This window comes from Cupressus sempervirens, chromosome 9, assembly GCF_028749045.1.
Source record: "Cupressus sempervirens isolate cs-2001-9-10 chromosome 9, ASM2874904v1, whole genome shotgun sequence".
Taxonomy (NCBI): Eukaryota; Viridiplantae; Streptophyta; class Pinopsida; order Cupressales; family Cupressaceae; genus Cupressus; species Cupressus sempervirens.
In genome coordinates, this window is record NC_143126.1 from 417,100,379 (window position 1) to 417,120,226 (window position 19,848).

Sequence of the window (19,848 nt, forward strand, 5' to 3'; positions counted from 1 at the left end):
TTCACATTCCCCTATATTTGAAGCATTCTATCAAACAATTATTCTTGAGGCATTTCATCAAACAATTTACTGTCATATACACATCTTGAAATCATTGTGCTTCATGAGATGTTATCACAATTTGCATATCCCCTACCAAAGCCTTTTTCATGCACCAAGGATGCCCACACAAACTCAACTCTCTAAGGCATTATTTTGAATAGATATTGTGTATTTTTAACCACACATGTGACTTTCTGCATTGACATTTCATGTGCATATCATGTGCTTCACAGACTAAGGTGCCACAAGTTTGAGAAGGTATTAGTTTGGCTTTCATTCCTATCATCTCTCTTGCTTAATATATTTGAAGCATTCAATCTTTAGAGTATGTAATTTGTGCTTTTGAATTAATGAAAAGTCTCCAAGTAATTTCATGGAATCAATATCATGTTGCACCTAGGCTCTGTACTTTGCATTCAAGATTTGGACATTTTGTCATACAATTGGCATGCTTCATGAGTAGTTCATGTACCAACCTATGGAGTTTGATTTTACAGATAGAAAAAAGCATTTGAGTGAAAATAATTCCAAGAATAACCATATGTGCATGTTAATGGAAAATAAATCTATTTTGACAAAAGTAAAAATGTTATTCTTGCTCATGATGGTTTCAATTATCATTAATTGAATCTAAGACACTCATCCTTAATTTATAGTTTATTTTCAATGATTTTTGCAACAACCACAACTAGTACATCAATACTTTTTCATACCCATTCCACATGCTCTATGTTGATAATTACAATGCAGTTTCAACTGGACTTCCTATCATTCATGTGTTGCATTTTATGGTTAGAACTTGCTTATGCTTTGAAAATACTAATAACATCCATAATGTTATGCCTTGGAACTTATTTTTGCAATACATATTCATTACTCCTTGCATTCAGACTTTAGGTTAAAGTCAACATTTCAATTTCTACATCATTTTTTGTAGTTTCCAAGCAAGGATATGCTACATTTCATGTTTTGTACATAATAATTCTATGCAAAGTAAAAAATATATATCTTGAAATATAAAATGTAGTCTCCATATTAAATAGAGGCATCTTGTCCCTTTTGTAAGTGTTCTTGTATGAGCTTCCATTAGTTGCTTGAACACTAAAGTTTTAGTGATAGATGTAGAGTGCAACCAACCAAGATAGCCTAAATAATTCATATTCGGTACAAAATATATAAGAAAAATTGAAGTTGATTTCAATAAAAACATTTCAAAAAATCTATTTAGAACATATTATGCAATCTTGCAATCTGTGTGACCAAATCTTCTTGAGGCATTCTATCAACCAACTTGCCTACTTTGTATGTTCTCTACTTTTGTATTTATATCCAACAATTCACCTGCTTTGTATGTGTTCTAGTTGGATATTTGTAGGTGTAGCATCTGATCCAACAACACCCACATAAGATATCTTGAATAAAGTATTCCATCCAGCAACAGTGTTATTGTAATTGATTGTGTTAAACTTAAACTTAAACTATGTCAAAGGCACAAGGGAGAATCACAAGATTGTGTTGTAAGAACATTTATTTTAGTGTGTGAGGTGTATGTAGGACCAGTTCAATTCATTTCATTGTCATTTTGGCATAATACCAAGGCTATATATTGGATGTGATAGTTGCTAAGAGTTATGTTAGATGTTGATTATTTTTTGGAAGTTTTGTAGCGGGTGTTGGGAATTTTTTGATTGCCTTAGAAAAATTTGGAGTTGTCCAAAGGTTTTTGAATTGGTGATTTTACACGTTGGACACCTTCAGGCTAGGAAGAGATTTGGTTTGTTTTTACCTGGTGCGATCCTAGATTTTCTAGAACATGTAATTTTGTCCTTATGCCTATTAGGTTTCAACAACAATATTTATTGTTATGGTTAAAATGATATGTGGTTGGATACAATTGTAAATTTTGGATTTAGATGGATTTTGAAATTTTGGTATTATTGAACAAGCTTGAACAGTTTCAAAATGAATTTTAGATTTAGTTATTTTGGAAAATCTTGAAATCTTTCAATGAAAGGAATTTTTCATAGTGAAATTGAATTTAGAGTTTGAATTATGATTGCTAAGAAAAGGATTTATTTTGTCAAAAAATTGAAATTGTATTGCAAAATTGAAATTGGATTAAATTGGAAAATCTCATTAATTTGGTTGAAATTTTGCCTGGAGGATTTTAGAAATATTAAAGGAAATTGATAATTTGGAATTGAAAATTGATTTTTGGCTCAAGAGATTTGATTTTAATGATATTTTAATTGCCAAAATATTTTTAAATGAAAATTTGACATCTCCTAGACTTATCTTATTTCTATTTTGCAATTTTGGGTCAAGTTGGCAATTAAAAGGGTCAATTTCACTATGGGACTTAGTCATTTTCATGTTTTATTTAAAACTCAGCCATCTTGGGCGTTTAACCTAAGTTTTTATTTCCCTCCAAGTAGGTCAACCCACTCTGGAGGTCAACAAGAGGATACAAGAAGGAGCTTCCTCCCTCTTAATTCCTCCTTCTATTTCCACTCTTGCTTGGTGTTGAGCGATTTCTTCTAGCTAGGTGAATTTCTCCTTTAGCAGTGATTTGGCTTAAGGATTTCCATTTTTGGGTGGCGAATTTCTTCCTAAAGGTTGGGCAATTTCCACCCTAAGGAAAATTTATGGGTGAAGATCTGATTTTAGGCAAGATTGGACAATTTTGTAGGTTTGATTTTCCTCCTCGGGTAGTAATTCTTTTTCCTTTAGCTAGGGCAATTTTGTTTTGTGGAGAGACAAGGTTCTTTGAGGTTTGATTTTTGCAAGTGTGGATGAATTTAGATGGACAATTTTTTGATTTAGAGAAGACTTTTTTGCCCTAAGGTAGAAATTTTCCTTCCAGTTGGGTGATTTTGGCAAGGAGGTCAAAATTTGGTGAAAGGAGCAGACTTTTGCAATTAATCCATTTGCTAAGGCATCACATTTTGGAGGAGGACTGAAATTTCTAAGATTGGATCTAAATTTGAAGGGGCCCAATTATTGGTAGAAGGCAAATTTAAGGTAAGATTTGTGTTCATCTTTAGAGGTAAATATTGGTTTTAAAGGTAGATTTTATTCCATATTCTTGCTTGGTTCATTTCCCTTATCTTCTTCTTGCACTATTCATCCACCACATCATCATCTCCATTGATAGGGTTGAAGTTGGGAGATATAAGTGTAGATATCATGATAGGACATTTAGAGAGGTAGAAATAAGCTAGACCACCCTAGGATTGAAGTTGGGAGATATAAGTGTTGTTCATCCTAAGGGAACGAAGAGACAAAAATAAGTGGTAGTCCCACCCCTAGGTCGAAGAGGCGAATATAAGTGTAGAGATTGGATTTGGAGAAGCAAAAATAAGCATCAATAGATAGAAGTTGGGAGATTTATAAGTGTAGTCTGTATCATTCAGAGTGAAGAAGTAGAAATAAGTGTTTAGGATGGTGGATTTTAGTACAAGCAAGAACCCAAAGTGAATGAATCCCAAAAAAATAAGGAAGACATGATACCTAAGACAACCTTCTTCTTGAAAATGAGGCAAATAAGTGACATTCATATTAGCATGATGAACATGGTACAGTTGAAGGATAGATTGAAGGAAATAAAATCCCCCGTGACGAAGAAGATCTACAAGAACAAAATTGTACATGTGGTAGCTTTCCCTCCTACCTTGCCTTGTCTAGAATTGGTAATAGAGTGTGCATCCTAGTTTGATATTGTCACCAAGTCCATCATTTTTTATGAAGGGAAGAGAATTTTGGCTAACATTAGTGAACAAGTGGTCAAAGAAGTATTCAATATTCCCTAACATAAAGACATGATAGTGGTAATGATGGATCAAGCAGCCTAGCTCTTTCAGGATAATCAAGATGCCTACTTCATTCATCTAAATTAGAATTGGTTAGACAAAGGCAAGAAGTGAGTTACCAAGTCATCAAAGCTCACCAAGTCAGATCTTAAATCAGAGTATGGTGATCTTATTGTGCTTCTTAATTGAATAATGGGTGTGGCTCAAGGTATGCAATTCAAGAATTGGATGTACTATTTTACTGATGAAATGGAAAATGGAAAGAGAAAGTTTGATTGGGATAGAATTATAAGTGAAAATTTAGAGTTGCAACTAAGAACAAAACAAATTCAAAAACAATTCTACATGGGGTCCTACCTTTTCTATCTGATTGCAAGACTATATGAACATCCTGGACTTATGGCTTTAGGAGTGATTGGCAATAGGCTGGGGCAATGTTTGGTGCATGAGTGCTATCCATAGCTTTATTTGCACAATGCCAGAGATTATAAGATGTTTTATGATGCCTTTTATATGAAGATGGTAATAATTTTACAAGGGATACCTACTAGGATGCTATCATCAAAAGTGAAGGAAAAAGTTAAGAAGTATGGGAGTTGGTTCAACCAATTTTTAGAATTCACATATATTAGAGTAGTAGGAAGTATAGTTTGTGCCGAGAGACTTCCAAGGCACCCACCTGATAGAATAGTTTTGATGGAGTTGGCTAGGTAACTTGAGAATTATGACAAGATGATGAAACTTATAGGTGAGACAAGGATTACCTTCTCATTTGGAATAGGTAATGATACTTTCCCCAATCCTGCCACCTTTGTAGTTGTAGAGAAAGAGTAAGAACTGTATCATCTAGGATGGTATAGATAAAGATAGAAATTCAATCCTAATGATATTATCAAGGCATCTCACGAAAACACATTCAAACATATTCCTACTATAGAAGATTTGTGGGCCAATGCACAGGATGACTTTCATGTGAGTAAGCTAGCTTTCTCAAGGTTGTCAATGGGCATGATTAGGGAAATTAGATAGAGAGGCCTCAATATTCCTGATTAGCTAGAAGGAAATGAAAATGTGGTAAGATAATATTATGATACAATGGATGGAACAAAATTGGGTCCACTGGATTGGGATGATCATCAGGATCCTTCCTTAGAGGTCGTTACAAGGACAATTGATCTACACACTGAGTCATGGTACAATGAGAAGTTAAGGAAATTACAAACTTAGAAGGTACACCTTACTTATGAGAATATGAAACTGGAGAGAGAAGGTCCAACAGAGTTAGTCAGATAGAAAGGTGGGGGCAATAGATAGCAACAAAGAGCAATTAAGAGAAATAATAAAAAATTGGAGGTTGAGAAAAGAAAAGAACATTAGGAGCCTCCCGCAAAGAAATAGAATGTAGCACCATCAAGGGAGAGCATAATTGAACCTTGGAGCCAAGAGGTTAATACAAGTGGACAAAGGGTTGTGATAGAGGTGGGGTCTAATTCAAAATTAAGTAATAGTACTGAATACTCTCCTCTCTCAAAGAACTAGCATGGAGATGCTATGGCAGTCACTAGTGAAGAAGAGGATAGGCCAATTGATATTGAGGAAGTAAGCTAGGCATCTGAGGCCATTGGTGATGCTTTTCTAGTTGAACTGAATCTAGATTTGGGGAGATGCACTGCATCACTATAATTAAGGAAAATTCTTATGCCAAGAGGTGAGGTGGTGACTGTCTGAATACTTGAAGATATTCAAGAGTTAGTGGAAAAGGAAGATAGTGAGAAACATTAAAAAATTGCAAAAATAGTGGCAAAGGTAATCAAGAGAGATGATGAGTGTCGAAGAAAATTTCAAATTTCTATACCAAAGGTTAGCAAGGAAATGGATTATATTGTAGCCTAGGAGTATGAGATAGTAGAACATAACTTGGGAAGAATCACGGATGACATGGCTTGTGAGAAGATCCAAGAAGGCATGGTTTCAGTTAGAGAAAGGTTGGGGAAGGAAAACGAGAGGATTGTAAAATTGGAGGCCAAAAACAAGTATTGGAGAGATTGCCAACCTATCCAACAATTGCATCAAGCAGCCCTTCTACAAGATAGTGGGAGCAACATAGAAGAGATATCAGTTCAATTGCATGAAATCAAATATTGTTTCAGTGATATAATTCAAGATGGGCAAAATTTATTTCCTTCCTTTATCTCAACATTTAGGTCATTGGTGGCTATTAGAGACAAATTAAAAACATTTGAAGGAGAGTGGAAGGATTTCTTTCCCATCAAGGACTTAGTCATTCCTAGGCTACAGGTAATTATTAGGCTATTGGAGAGATATTTGGAGAGAACCAAGTTGGTGGATGAAGGAGGAAGGAGTATAGTGGAGTCTTGGTATGTTTCCTTGACCATCAGATTGAGGATACTTAAAGGGATATGGAATGGGATTGCATAGCATAACCCAGGCATTGACAATTCCATTTCAACCATGTTGAGTGATATTGGGGTTGCACTTGACTTTGAAGATATCAAAGAGGATAACATCAATGAGACAGAGTTTGGATCAAGATTAGATGAGTTCGGGAAGGTTACCATCAGGAAGAAGCATTTGGGCACCCTTGCCTCCCTCAATGTCTTTATTGGATATGCAAAAGAATATGAGAAGGATCATGAGAAGACACTACAAGTAGCAAGCGACATGATGAATTTAGTTGAGCTCAAGATGAAGCACACACCTTTGCCCTTCCATGAAGGAATTCAATGACAAGATAGGAAAGCTTATTTCCTTGGCTTAGAAGATGAAAGAAAAGGGTATAATTATATTAGAGGATCATTTGATGTAAGCCTAAGTGGAAAATTCTCCTTTCTTCTTGGGTAGGAAAAGTGTCTAATTATAATTGGCTACCATTTTGGTGCCTTCTCATTGGTTGTCACTTTTCCTTTTTTTCCATTGGTCTATTGATGAGGTGGCATCTTCTCATTGGCCAATAGGGTGGCAACCCTAGTTAGGGTTTCTGGGATTTTGACACAGTGCAAGGCAGGAAAATCTCCAAAGGAGATGTCCTAGCCCCCTACTATAAAACCATGCAGTGGAAACATAATAACAAGAAGCAACAATGCAAGGACAAGGAGCAATAATGCAAGATCTGATACCAAATCATAATAATATATTCATAAAATATAACTGATTACATGCAATGTGTCAGGCTGTAAGGCCTTCTCGGTTACGGCCAAATATAAAGCAAGTAATAGTTCTAAAAGATCCCTCAAGATCTAATCCAAAACCCTAGCTATTCTAGATCCACACTCTGGTAGAAACCTCCAAGGAAGATCTCAACTTGTGCTCGCAAGCCCACCAAGCAATCTCCTTGTTTTCCAAGCCGCAGCTACTAACCCTTCTCCAAATTCGCTCTTCCAAGCTCCTCCACTTCTCCATGATGAATGAATAATGCCTAAAGACTTCTCCAAAACCCCTAATTATACCAATCTAAGCCACAGGTTGGCCTAGAACACAAATTAAATACAAATACATAAATTAAATGCCAAAGTCGGCCTCCTACAACAATTAAATTCCCAAAATTGTTGTCTTAGTGAAATAGCAATATCTCTTAGCTCCAAATGAATTAGAACTTGAGCTTTGAACCATAGGTAGAAGTCTAGGCCCTCTTCCATCCTTGAAATTTTCATCCTCTAACTCATTGTAAAAAATTAGATACATGGCCTACAATAGGAACCAAATTTCTAAGCAAAGCCAAGCTCCTCTCAGACCATGCCAAGTGACCAAAGACCATGCCAAGTCGCAAGACCATGCCGAGCAACCATAGACCATGCTAAGAAACCAAGGACCAGTCCAAGAATCCACCAAAGCAACTATCAAGCCTCCTCCCATGAACTCCAAAGTAGCCACCAAGAAAAACCAAGATGCTCCTGCATCAGACTCCCCAGGTAAATAAAAAAGTGTGTCCCACACTTTGATGCCCAAAGAAAGAGCAACAACCAACTTCATCTTCACCAAAGGCTTCCACTCCAATAGGGATAAGAAAACCAACCTACACATCATCCAAATCCACATCATTTTGTCAAACACTAGAATCTCAAACATCCAATTAGCATGCTCACTCCCAGGAACAAACTAAACATAATGCTTCAACATCAAATCCTCATCCACAACAACAACTAGTGAATCCACACCAACAGCAAAGAACTCCATATTAGCCACAAAATTCACATCAGTAGCAACATGAAAATCTCCATCAACACATTCCAAACTCTCAACACCAACCATCTCATTGCTTACAACAAGATGTTGTGCAACACACAACTCACCACCAACAGCAACCAGATCATCCACGACCAAGTGCTCTGCAATTTCCATGTCAGACTCATCCAATTGATCATGAAAACCAATGTCCATCCCAGCATCAACAAGGTTAGGAATATCTTCAACAACAATTTCCATGTGTTCTGTAGGTTCTGTATCAGACTCCACAAACTAATCAACAAAACCAAACTCTGCCACCTTGAACTTCTTAGCTTGATCAGCCAATCTAGCATCCAACCAAGAAAACATCTTAGAAAAATTCCTCTCCACTATATCATGGAGTTTTGCAATCATCTTAGGGTCCAATCCTCTCAGAACCATCTCTCAAGATCTTCAAAAACCCTCTGCAACAAATCCTTCCCACACTCCTTGTGACAACCTTGAATTGTTTGCAAGTCAGATCGCAACCTGCCACCTTGCATGAATAATCAAGAACCACATCACAAGTCTAGGACCACAAATTTGCAATCCAAAAATTCTCTACGATCATGCCTCAACAAGATTATTCATCCATCAATGCATCTATAAGCCCTCTACAATTGCAAGCTAGAACCACAATCTGCCACCTCACAACTAAGAGATTGAGGACTCTAGAAATAAAATCCACCACCAAATCAAGATCAACTCAAATCTACTTCTCCAACCCAAGTCCTTGAGAAAACTGCCTCAACTTCAGCGATCTATTCACACACTCAGGAACAACCTTCGCTCTGATACCACCTGACGCAGTGCAAGGCAGGAGAATCCCCAAAGGAGATGTCCTAGCCCCCCACTTTAAAACCATGCAGTAGAAACATAATAACAAGAAGTAACAATGCAAGGACAAGGAGCAATAATGCAAGATCTAATACCAAATCATAATAATATATTCATAAAATATAACTGATTACATGCAATGTGTCAGGCTGTAAGGCCTTCCTAGTTACAGCCAAATACAAAGCAAGTAATAGTTCTACAAGATCCCTCAAGATCTAATCCAAAACCCTAGCTAGTCTAGATCCACACTCTGGTAGATACCTCCAAGGAAGATCTCAACTTGTGCTTGCAAGCCCACCAAGCAATCTCCTTGTTTTCCAAGCTGCAGCTACTAGCCCTTCTCCAAATTTTCTCTTCCAAGCTCCTCCACTTCTCCATGATGGATGAATAATGCCTAAAGACTTCTCCACAACCACTACTTATACCAATCTAAGCCATAGGTCGTCCTAGAACACAAATTAAATACAAATACATAAATTAAATGCCAAAGTCGGCCTCCTACAACAATTAAATTCCAAAAATTGATGTCTTAGTAAAATAGCGATATCTCCTAGCTCCGAATGAATTAGAACTTGAGCTTCAAACCGTAGGTAGAAGTCTAGGCCCTCTTCCATCCCTAAAATTTTAACCCTCTAACTCATTGTAAAAAATTAGATACATAGCCTAAAACAGGAACCAAATTCCTAAGCAAAGCCAAGCTCCTCTCAGACCATGCCGAGTGACCAAAGACCATGTCGAGCAACCATAGACCATGCTGAGAAACCAAGGACCAGTCCAAGAATCCACTAAAGCAACTATTGATCCTCCTCCCATGAACTCCAAAGTAGCCACCAAGCAAAACCAAGATGCTCCTGCATCAGATTTGACCTAGATCATTGATGTTGCCTCTTAATCTCTACTTTTGGTTGTATTTTTGGCCCCTATATGAGGCCATTTTCTCTCATTTGTAAAGGGTTGAAGAAAATTTTTGCTTACATAATACCAAAATTTCTTCTCTTATCATTTGTGTGTCTTACATGGTGATTAAGAATACTTGGTGTTATTGCATGGTTTCTACTTCCAATAGTTAAAGTTGAATTCCATTGAAATTGTTAAAGTAGATTTTATTTCAAGAAAGTTGTTAAGAAAGAGTAAGAATAGATGGATAGTTGCATGGTGATATAAGTGGATGTTTGATAGGGATCTATAAAGTAGGCCACTAGCATCCTAGCGGCTTGTTAGGAAGCCTTGCATGGTAATCTAGTCTTTTCCCCCTGAATCATTGCATCTATGGAGGTAGCACCACTGGAAAGCTTTTGTCAAATTTGATCCCTATCCATCTACTAACCTTTCCATTAATAGAAGTAGAAGTAAAGCATCAAATAGTTCAATAGTTGGAGCTTTTGAAGAGCAAATTTGGAAGTGAGATAAATTGGAAAAGTAAATTAAGAAAGTCAAGTCAATATACATTGCAAAGCTATATTTCATCACCATCACAACAAAAGTTCAACATCCTTGAAAGAACAATGTAAGCCTGCCAACATAATTAACCAACAAATCACATTAATACAATTGAGTTAGTATCCACAAGTGTAAGGAACCTTGGATTTTTCTCATGTTCTTCATGAGTATTTACTTTTCAAGAGAGGGTTGAGTGTTTAGTATTCTATATCAAATATTCAATTTCTATATGTTATGTAGTGGTATAAAAATGGCATCAAGAGCATGTGACTTTGGGTGTTACTTCGGCTAAACATTCCAAAGTGGTGTGGACAAGAGAGATTGAATGAAAATTGCTAGATTTTCTTTTTGAAAAGATTCAATTCGGAAGAAAAGGTGATGTAGGATTTAAAAAAGAAGCTTGGACAACAACACAAAAGAAGTCTAATGAAGATATGCATATGAATCTTGGAAAGGATAACTTCAAAAACAAGTTGAAAACATGGAAGCAAGGTTTCAGAATCATGAAAGAGTTGTGAAACATGAGCGGTTTTGCATGGAATGAGACAACTCAATGTGTGGATGCTGAGGATAGTACGGGACGAGTTGCTGAAGGTAATATTTTGTAGACAATATTTTTATGTCAATAAAATATCTCTCAATTAATTGTTACAAAAGACATCTAATTCCTTCATTTTTCCATCATGTAGAGAACTAATATCTCTCAATCAATTGTTACAAAAGACATATAATTCCTTCATTTTTCTATCATGTAGAGAACTTTCTTAAAAGATAGTTGATTGTACAAGAGGCAACCTTTCTTCTACTTCAATGTGTTAGCAATCATTTTTGGGAATAACATAGCTTAAGGAAATTCCGTAGCAACAACTATAGAGATCAAAGATGGGTAGCTCTTTGAAGAGGTTGTTGATCTTGACAATGATGGGGGCTTCAATATGCCTATAGATGGGGGCTTCAATGCTCCTGATTTTGATGAAGAGTTCCTTCAATCAAACAATTCTACTACATCTGTAAGACAAAATCCTTCTACACCAACAGCAAGAATACAAAAGAGGAAGAAGCCAAGCATGGCTACTTTTTTGGATGTCATATGTGAGATAATCCAAAACATAGATCGGGGCATGACTAAGGCTTGCAATATAAATGTTGATAAAAAGGAAATCAAACAGGATATATCAAGTGCATATGTTTCCCTCAAGGCCATGCCTCAACTTAGTAGGGAGACTTTGATTATGGCATATGACTATTTTACTTTTGGACCTACAAAAGCCAGGGGGTTTGTAGAGATGACTGCAAAGGAGAGGGAAGAACATGTTAGATTTAAGTTCAGAGGATTTTTGTGATAAATTACAATCTTTATGAACTTATAATATTTTTTAAGACTATGTATGAATTTACAATCTTTTTCAAGCAATGGACAACTTGTTCATGTTTGTCATAGTTGGATGGGATGTAAAGCACTATCAGCTCTGTTGGATTTTTATGTTACTGAAATGGATGAACAATACATGTTTTTTACCTTCATTTTGTTCAACATAATTATTTATAGTTCCATTAATTATGTTCTATGGCTTACTTGCAATAGCTATTTGTATGTTTTTATAGTTCCATTGAATTATATTTTATCTTTTGAATGTATTGAATTCCTTAATGATGTTCAATGCTGATGTGATTTATGGTTGCATGTACCTAATTTTTGGGTTCCCCTCTCTCTATCACAATAACCTAAAATATCCCTTTTATGTCATATGCACTACTATATGTACCCTCTTCATATGCCTAAATTGTAAATAACAGTCATGTCAAGATTATGGTAAAGTAGAACAACAATCATAGATAGAAAAGCATTAACACTGTGCCTGAAAATAGTATAGTGAAGGTCAAACTTGCTTGTTCACCTCACATACTTGGAATACAAAAATAGTCCTAGATTTTGAAAGCTGGAACATCTTCTATTTGATATAATACCCTCAACTGTGTTAAGTAAATGGCTATTGAATTTTAATTCAACATTAGTTTTACTAAAGTGCATTTTATTTTCCCAACACTATTGTTGCGTTTTCAGTATGAATTTGGTTTGTTTAAGACTTAGCTATCAACATTATTACAAGAGTGAGAACCATCACTACTGCTTGTAATTTCATTTTTGTTAATAACTTATAAGGAACAAGTTGGTTGACAACAAACCTTGACAAATTCATTTTTTCCTTTTGGATCCATTCTATTCCACCATGATGTGAAGAGAGGTTGGTTTTAGTTCCTATCTTGTATATAGTGTCTTGATTTTTCAAAACTTTCATACTCTACATACACTTTCCAGATCTATGCAACTTCGACCATGATTCTTCATGGCAGTATTTCTCTTAGATGTATTGTTTTCTTTGTCTACACTATTCAATCATCCATTCTTTTTTTTCCAAATTTTCTTTGACATGAGCTATAATTAGTTATTTTCTAGTTTGTGCTTTTAACATGCTTTGAAGTTATGTTTACATCGACCAATAGCATTTTTTTTTTTATAATTTTTAATTATTCATTACCTCCCCTTTTCAAATTTGTGAATACTTGTGACTTGTCGATTATTTGTGTAGTCTTAGATAAATTACACAAACCTTTGGATGTGTAGTTGCATTTTGGCAAGTGCATATTGCTTATGCAAGTTTGATAATGAATGCTAGTACTTATTAGCTTTTGGTTCATCTAATCTCATTATATTTGTTCATTATTTATATAGGGTTGATGGCTTTGGATACTTTTCCATTGTGTCACTACAGCGCAAGGACTATATTAATGAAGACATCATGCACAGAGCATAATCCTGGGCATAAATTTTTATGTTGTCCAAATAGTAGAAAGTTCATTACTAATTTTTTAAATGTTTATTTTATATGTACTAAATAATTGTGGCAAGCACTTATGTAGTTTTCGAATCTAGGGGGACAATGGTTGCAATTTCTTTCAGTGGCCAATGATGGCCCATCTACATCAACTGTATCTTCTTTGAGATATTGCTGCCAAGGAGATTGCTTCCATGGAAAAAGTTGAAAACATGTTTGCACGACATGTTATTTGTGTTCTAATTGCTATAATAGTAGTATTGGTTACGGTGGTTTGGGACCAAATGTGTAAATATGGTTAAAAGGCAAATATGAGATGTAAATTTTATTATGACTGTGTATACCTGATGATGAACAAATTTTAGTTATAACATGTCCAGTTTGTTGTTTTGAACTTAATTATGATTGGGAAGACTATTTGATTTATGATTTTGTATATAAATGGTAAATATGTTTTAGTAGTTTCACAATTATTTATTGTGTATAACATTTTCATGATCTTATCTTCTTCTTTTTTAAAGTTGAAATAACTTAAATTCATAATTAACTTCAATGAATAAAACAAAAATAAAAATACATTCTTCTTTATAATTATTGAAAAAATAATCAAAATAATAATAAATTAAAATATTATACATACATACATACATGCATGCATATATATATATATATATATATAAAATATATATATATATTTATTTATTTATTTATTTATTTATTTATTTATTTATACACACACACACACACACACACATATAACCTTATTCCAATTCCAATTTGTACAACCAAACAAAGAATTAACATATTCCCAAGAAAATTCTAGGTGAATCAAATGGGACTGGAATACATATTTTCCATTCTTATTCCCCATTCCCATACCCATTCCAATTTTCCATTATAATCTTCAATTCCTATGCCTACAACCAAATAGGCCCTTAGAGAAGCTAGTAATTTTATAGAGGCTTTTAATCTCTACTCTGCTACTTCAAGACAACTGGTAAATTGGGAGAAAAGTTCTATTTTCTTCATCAATACTCAAGAGCATAGAAATATTAGTATTGCTAACATTCTGAGTTGTGTTATTGCTTCCTTTCATGGGACTTACCACGGTCTTCCATTGGGATCAAAGCCTCTTGATCCCTTTTGGGTTTTTTTGGTGGATGAATTTAATGCTAAAAATGTTGGTTGGAAAGGAAACCTTTTAAGTTAGGCTGGCAAGGTTCTTCTTCTCAAAAGATGCCTTTAGAGTTTGTCAATGTATGCTCTGAGTTTGTTTAAAATTTGAGCTAAATATGCTTATAGTATTGAGAGGATTCGAAGGACTTTTCTGTGGATTGGTATTGAAGATAGAAAGAGATTTCATTTAGTAGCTTGGAATCTTGTCCGCCAACTAAAATGCACAAGGCCTTGGGGATCAAGCCTATCAGGCTTATGAGTAAAGCTCTCTTGGCTAAGTAGGGTTGGAGAGTTTTTGAAGATGGTAAGGGATGGAGCCTTGTTCAAAAATATAAAATATCTTTTTAATTCCCCTTCTATTCAAGATTATGTCTCTTTGCCTACTATTCTTAATGCATCTTCCATTTGGAAGTTTGTTCAGGATACTAAGGATATCATGGCTCTAAGCAGGAGATGGAAAGTGGGGAATGACAAGGTGGTGAATTTTTTGGAGCATTTCTAGTTGCTTGTTGTTCTTGTGGACTCTTTCTTTGTTAATCAACATGTTATTGAATATTGTAATAACTCTTTTGATCTTTTTGTTAGGAACAATTGGAGGAATGGTAGTTGGGTGACTTTGACTTATTTTGACCAGGTTTGGCTACCATTTAGAAGACTCTGAACTTTGTTACCACCAAAGATAATCATCATGATTCTTTGATTTGGACCCTTCATCCCAATGGTTATTCAAGATTTCTTCATTTTTCCTTGCTAAGGCTGATAATTCTTCTCCAGTTTGGGCAAAAGCCTAGACTAAGGGCCTCATTCCCAAAATTGATTTTTTTTCTAAATAGCCTTGCAAAATAAGAATTTGACTATTTATAACTTGAACAAAAGAGGCTTTCAAATCATTAGTAGGTGTTTTCTTTTTAAAATAGAAAGTGAATCTATGAACCACTTGTTTCTTCATTGCTAATATAGTCATGATGTTTGGAAGATTGTCTTGGAGTATTGGTCCTTATCTTCAATTCAGGAGGCTAACTTAACTAATTGTTTTTATCATTGAAAATGTCATGTTAGGAGTCCCAAAGATAAAATTATGTGGCATTTCTCTCTTCCCCATCTTTGTTGGGGCCTTTGGAAAGAGATGAATAACATGATTTTTAGAAATGTAGAAGCTCCTCCTCAGGTGGATGGTAGGAAAATCCTCAATTCTATTAAGGAGGATTTTATTATTTCAAAGGGAGATAGTAGTAATTTTGATATCAATTTTCCTCATACTAGTTGACAAATCCACATTTCTTTTTTAAGCAGGGATGGTGCCGATTGGAGTTTTCCTCTGATTGACTAGATGAATGCTAATTTTGATGGGTCTACAAAAACAACCCTGAAAAAGATGGTTGTGGTGGGGTTCTTAAATATTGTTATGGTAGATTTATTTGTGCCTCTTTGTGAAATTACTAGTCATTTGGCTAAAGCATATGGAGCCCTCTATATGGTTAAACTTGTTGCAAAATTAGGTTGTACTAACTTTTGGTTAGAAAGAGTTTCACTAAATACTATTAATACTTTGAATAATAAAAATATAGCTTATTGGACTATTGAGCCAATCATTTTGAGATTAGGGAAACTTTTAAAAATTTCAAAAAGGTTCACATTTCCCATAACTTTAGGGAAACCAATAATGTGATCCAAATTGGCTTTCCAACCTGGCAGTTAGGTCTAATAACATTATCATGTGGATGGATGATGCATGTCTTGATCTAACCCTTGAGGTGATTATCAGTTATGATATGAAAAATGCTACTTGTAGAAGGATTGTTAGAAATAATAGTCCATAAAGATAACTAAGAAGGGGGGGGAGCGGGGGGGGTTGGTGGTGGTGAATCAGTTATCCAATTAAAATATTTATCAACCCTAATAAATCTTAACCATCCAATCAAAGTAAACAACAACCATAACAAGATGTACATACACAATTACACCAAATTTTTTAACTAGGGAAAACCCTAGTGGAAATGATGCCCACAAAAATATACTGATATATATATTCCTTGTTAGAGGATGGACCCTATTAGGAGTCTATAAACACATTCAATATATAAGAGACCTGTTAGGAGTTGTAGAATGCATAAGGACCAACTATCCAAATAGCTTATGAGGAAAGACCACTGAACTTCATTGTCCAACTAATCTCTCAACTATTCCTTATAGAATACTCGTTCATATTGTGCTTTAACCTCTACCCTTTATCTTTTCAACCCAACCAATCACTATCAAAACTTGTAGACTAGGTCACAAACCTTGAATCCAAATATCGAACCTCAGATCTCAAAATAAAACCTTAGCAATGAAGATCTCGCCAACTTCACTCTGCTCTACTTATCCTCACTTATCAACTTGTTTTTCTTTTTTTTTGCTTTTTTTGCTTCATATAATTATTCATACATTCATACATAACAAAGGCAAATGGCCTTCCTTTATACTGAATCCATAAAACAATTTCTTGAGTTGGCTATTACACCTTCTCAACTAATTATTATAGGAACTCACTAAGAACACGTTATACTTAGCAATAACATTAATTTGTCACCTTGTATGAATAAAATTTTGTATGTGTAATATTATGATGAGTGACCTTAACCATGTCATCTCCAACATGTCTTCTACATGCCTTTAACCTTGCTTCTTAGAATAGCAACTCTCCTAAGAAATATAACAAGTTTACCAGAACATGCTTTTGTAAACTCTATCTCAAAGCAGTCTTCACCAAAACTTGCATAACTTCTTCTAGACTTAATATCTTATGCTTTTGAGGTTATCTACATATACTATACACTTAGTCATATCTCTCTCTAACCTTACTTAGTGAAAATTCTCAACGATCTATCCATACCAACTTGATCTTTACCATTGTTCTTCTGTTAGATACCATAGAAAACTACTATGTTGACATCAATGAAAAACATTGTCATGAATGTAATATATCATCATGATAATTATCTAATCATGTTTATAAAATACTCCCCCATAGAAGTATCATCAACATTCATGCTTCCAACAATGTTCCCCTTTGGCATTGATGGCAACATAGATGAAAAACATCTAGCTCCAAGAATACCAACATGTTAAAGATTGTTATCCTTTTTTTTCAAACCCTCTTCATCAATCATTCTCCCACATTGATATACCTCAATGTACTCTATATCAAACTATTTTTCATGTTGTAATCTCTCCCACATTGACATTAATGTCAAAGGTTTCAGCAACCATTTATCTCTACAACAACTGTCTCTGAATTGCTCAAGTGTCCAAAGACACTATTCAAAACAACATCCATCAAGATTCCTAGATGACTTTGTCCATCAAAAATACTCCCCCATACAGGAAGCATCAGCATTCAGTCCAGATAGACAATAGTGCTCTGTATCACTAGATTGATGTAATATTGCATCATCTACTCTGATGTAGCTAGGGGCATAACCCCTAGCATACCTCAAAAATACTCAAAATTCTCTTTGGGAAGATGCTTGGTGAGAATATCTGCAATCTACTCTTTGGTACTTACATACTCCAATTTGATTTCCTTTCCTGCAACGTTCTCTCTCAACATGTGATATTTGGTATAAATGTACTTAGTCTTAGAATGCAAAATTGGATTCTTAGACATATTTACTGTGCTTTTGTTATCACAATGTATGACAACATGTTCACTAAACTATATCCTTATATCCTTCAACATCTGCTTCATCCAAACAATCTAATTACAATTGTTTACTACTACAACATATTCAGCCTCTATTGTACTTTGTAAGGTACAATCATGCTTCTTGCTTAACCAAGAAACCAATCTTCCTCCAAGAAAGAAATCTTTACCACTAGTGCTCTTTTTATCATCCATACTACCTACCCAATTAGCATCAATATAAGCATATAAAGTGAAATCATTAGATCTGTCATACCACAATCCAAACTCTAGTGTTCCCTTAAGATATCTAAATATCCTTTTAACTATTATATAATGTGCTTCTTTGTGATCATCTTGAAATCTTGCAACAATTCCAACTACATTTATTATTTTTAGCCTTGAGTGAGTCAAATATTGCATCCTCCAATCATAGATTTTTACTTCTTATACTGAACAGTAGGTGTCTCATCCTTTGTAGATAACTAGTGTCATATTACCATAGATGTTCCTACTAGTTTACATGTTTCCAAACCAAAACTTTTCAATAAATATTTGAAATACTTAGTATAAGAAATAAAGATTCCTTCTTTATTTTGTACAATCTGTAATCCTAGGAAGTATTTCATCTGTCCTATCATACTCATTTCAAATTCCTTCTACAAACTTGTCACTTTCATTAGCATCTCCTCTAAATATGATATCATCAAAAAATATTACCAAAATCATCAATCCATTATCTATTTCTTTCTAGTATAGATTATTGGCTGCCATACTTTTGCTAAATCCAAGTTTTGTCAAATTCTTGTCCAACCTTGCATACTAAGTTCTAGGTGCTTATTTTTAGCCATACAATGTTTTCTTCAATCTGCATACCATGTCCTTGTCATCTGTTAAAGGAAAACATTTAGGTTGTTGTATGTATACCTCTTCTTCAAGTTCTCCATTCAAAAATGTTGACTTGACATCCATCTGATACACTTTGAATTTCTTATGTGCTACATAGGCTAAGAATAACCTTACTTCTTCAATTCTTGTCACAGGAGCATAGGTTTCATCATAGTATATTCTCCCTTATTTTGAGTAACCTTTACATGCCAATCTTGCTTTGTTTCTTACAACTTCACCTCACTCATGCATCTTGTTCCTAAATACCCATTTTGTTCCTATCACATTCTTGTCTATTAGTCTAGGGACCAATTCCCATGTCTCATTCTTTACTAGCTGATCCAATTCTTCTTCCATAGCTTTGCTTCCAAAAGTCATCTTTACATGCCTCATCTACATTCTTTGATTCTACTTGAGATATTAGACATAGTTCTTCATTGATTATGCTTCTTTTCATCACACATTTATCTCTATTGCTGATGATCTACTCTAGTGGATGTTTCTTTGTCATATTCTTACTAGAAGTAGGAGTTGTTATCTCAACTCTTAGCTCTATTCTAGGTTTCAAACTTTTTTCCTACCTTACCTCTCCTTCATTCTACAAATTATTGTTATTCTCAAAGAATACTTCATCATTCCTTGGTTTAGCAACAACAACATTCTCATCATCAGAATTGTAGTCAACTATTCTTTCTTGTATCCTAAATTTCTCATCAGCTCTTACATTTGCACTTTCAACAATAGTCTTAGTCCTCATATTATAACATCTATAAGCTCTTATTTTCAATGAATAACCAAGAAACATACCTTCATCACTTCTAACATCAAATTTACCAACATCATCATCTCTTTTGATATAACATTTGTTGCAAAAAATTCTAAAATACTTAACTATAGGTCAGTGACCAAACCATAGTTCATAAGGGGTCTT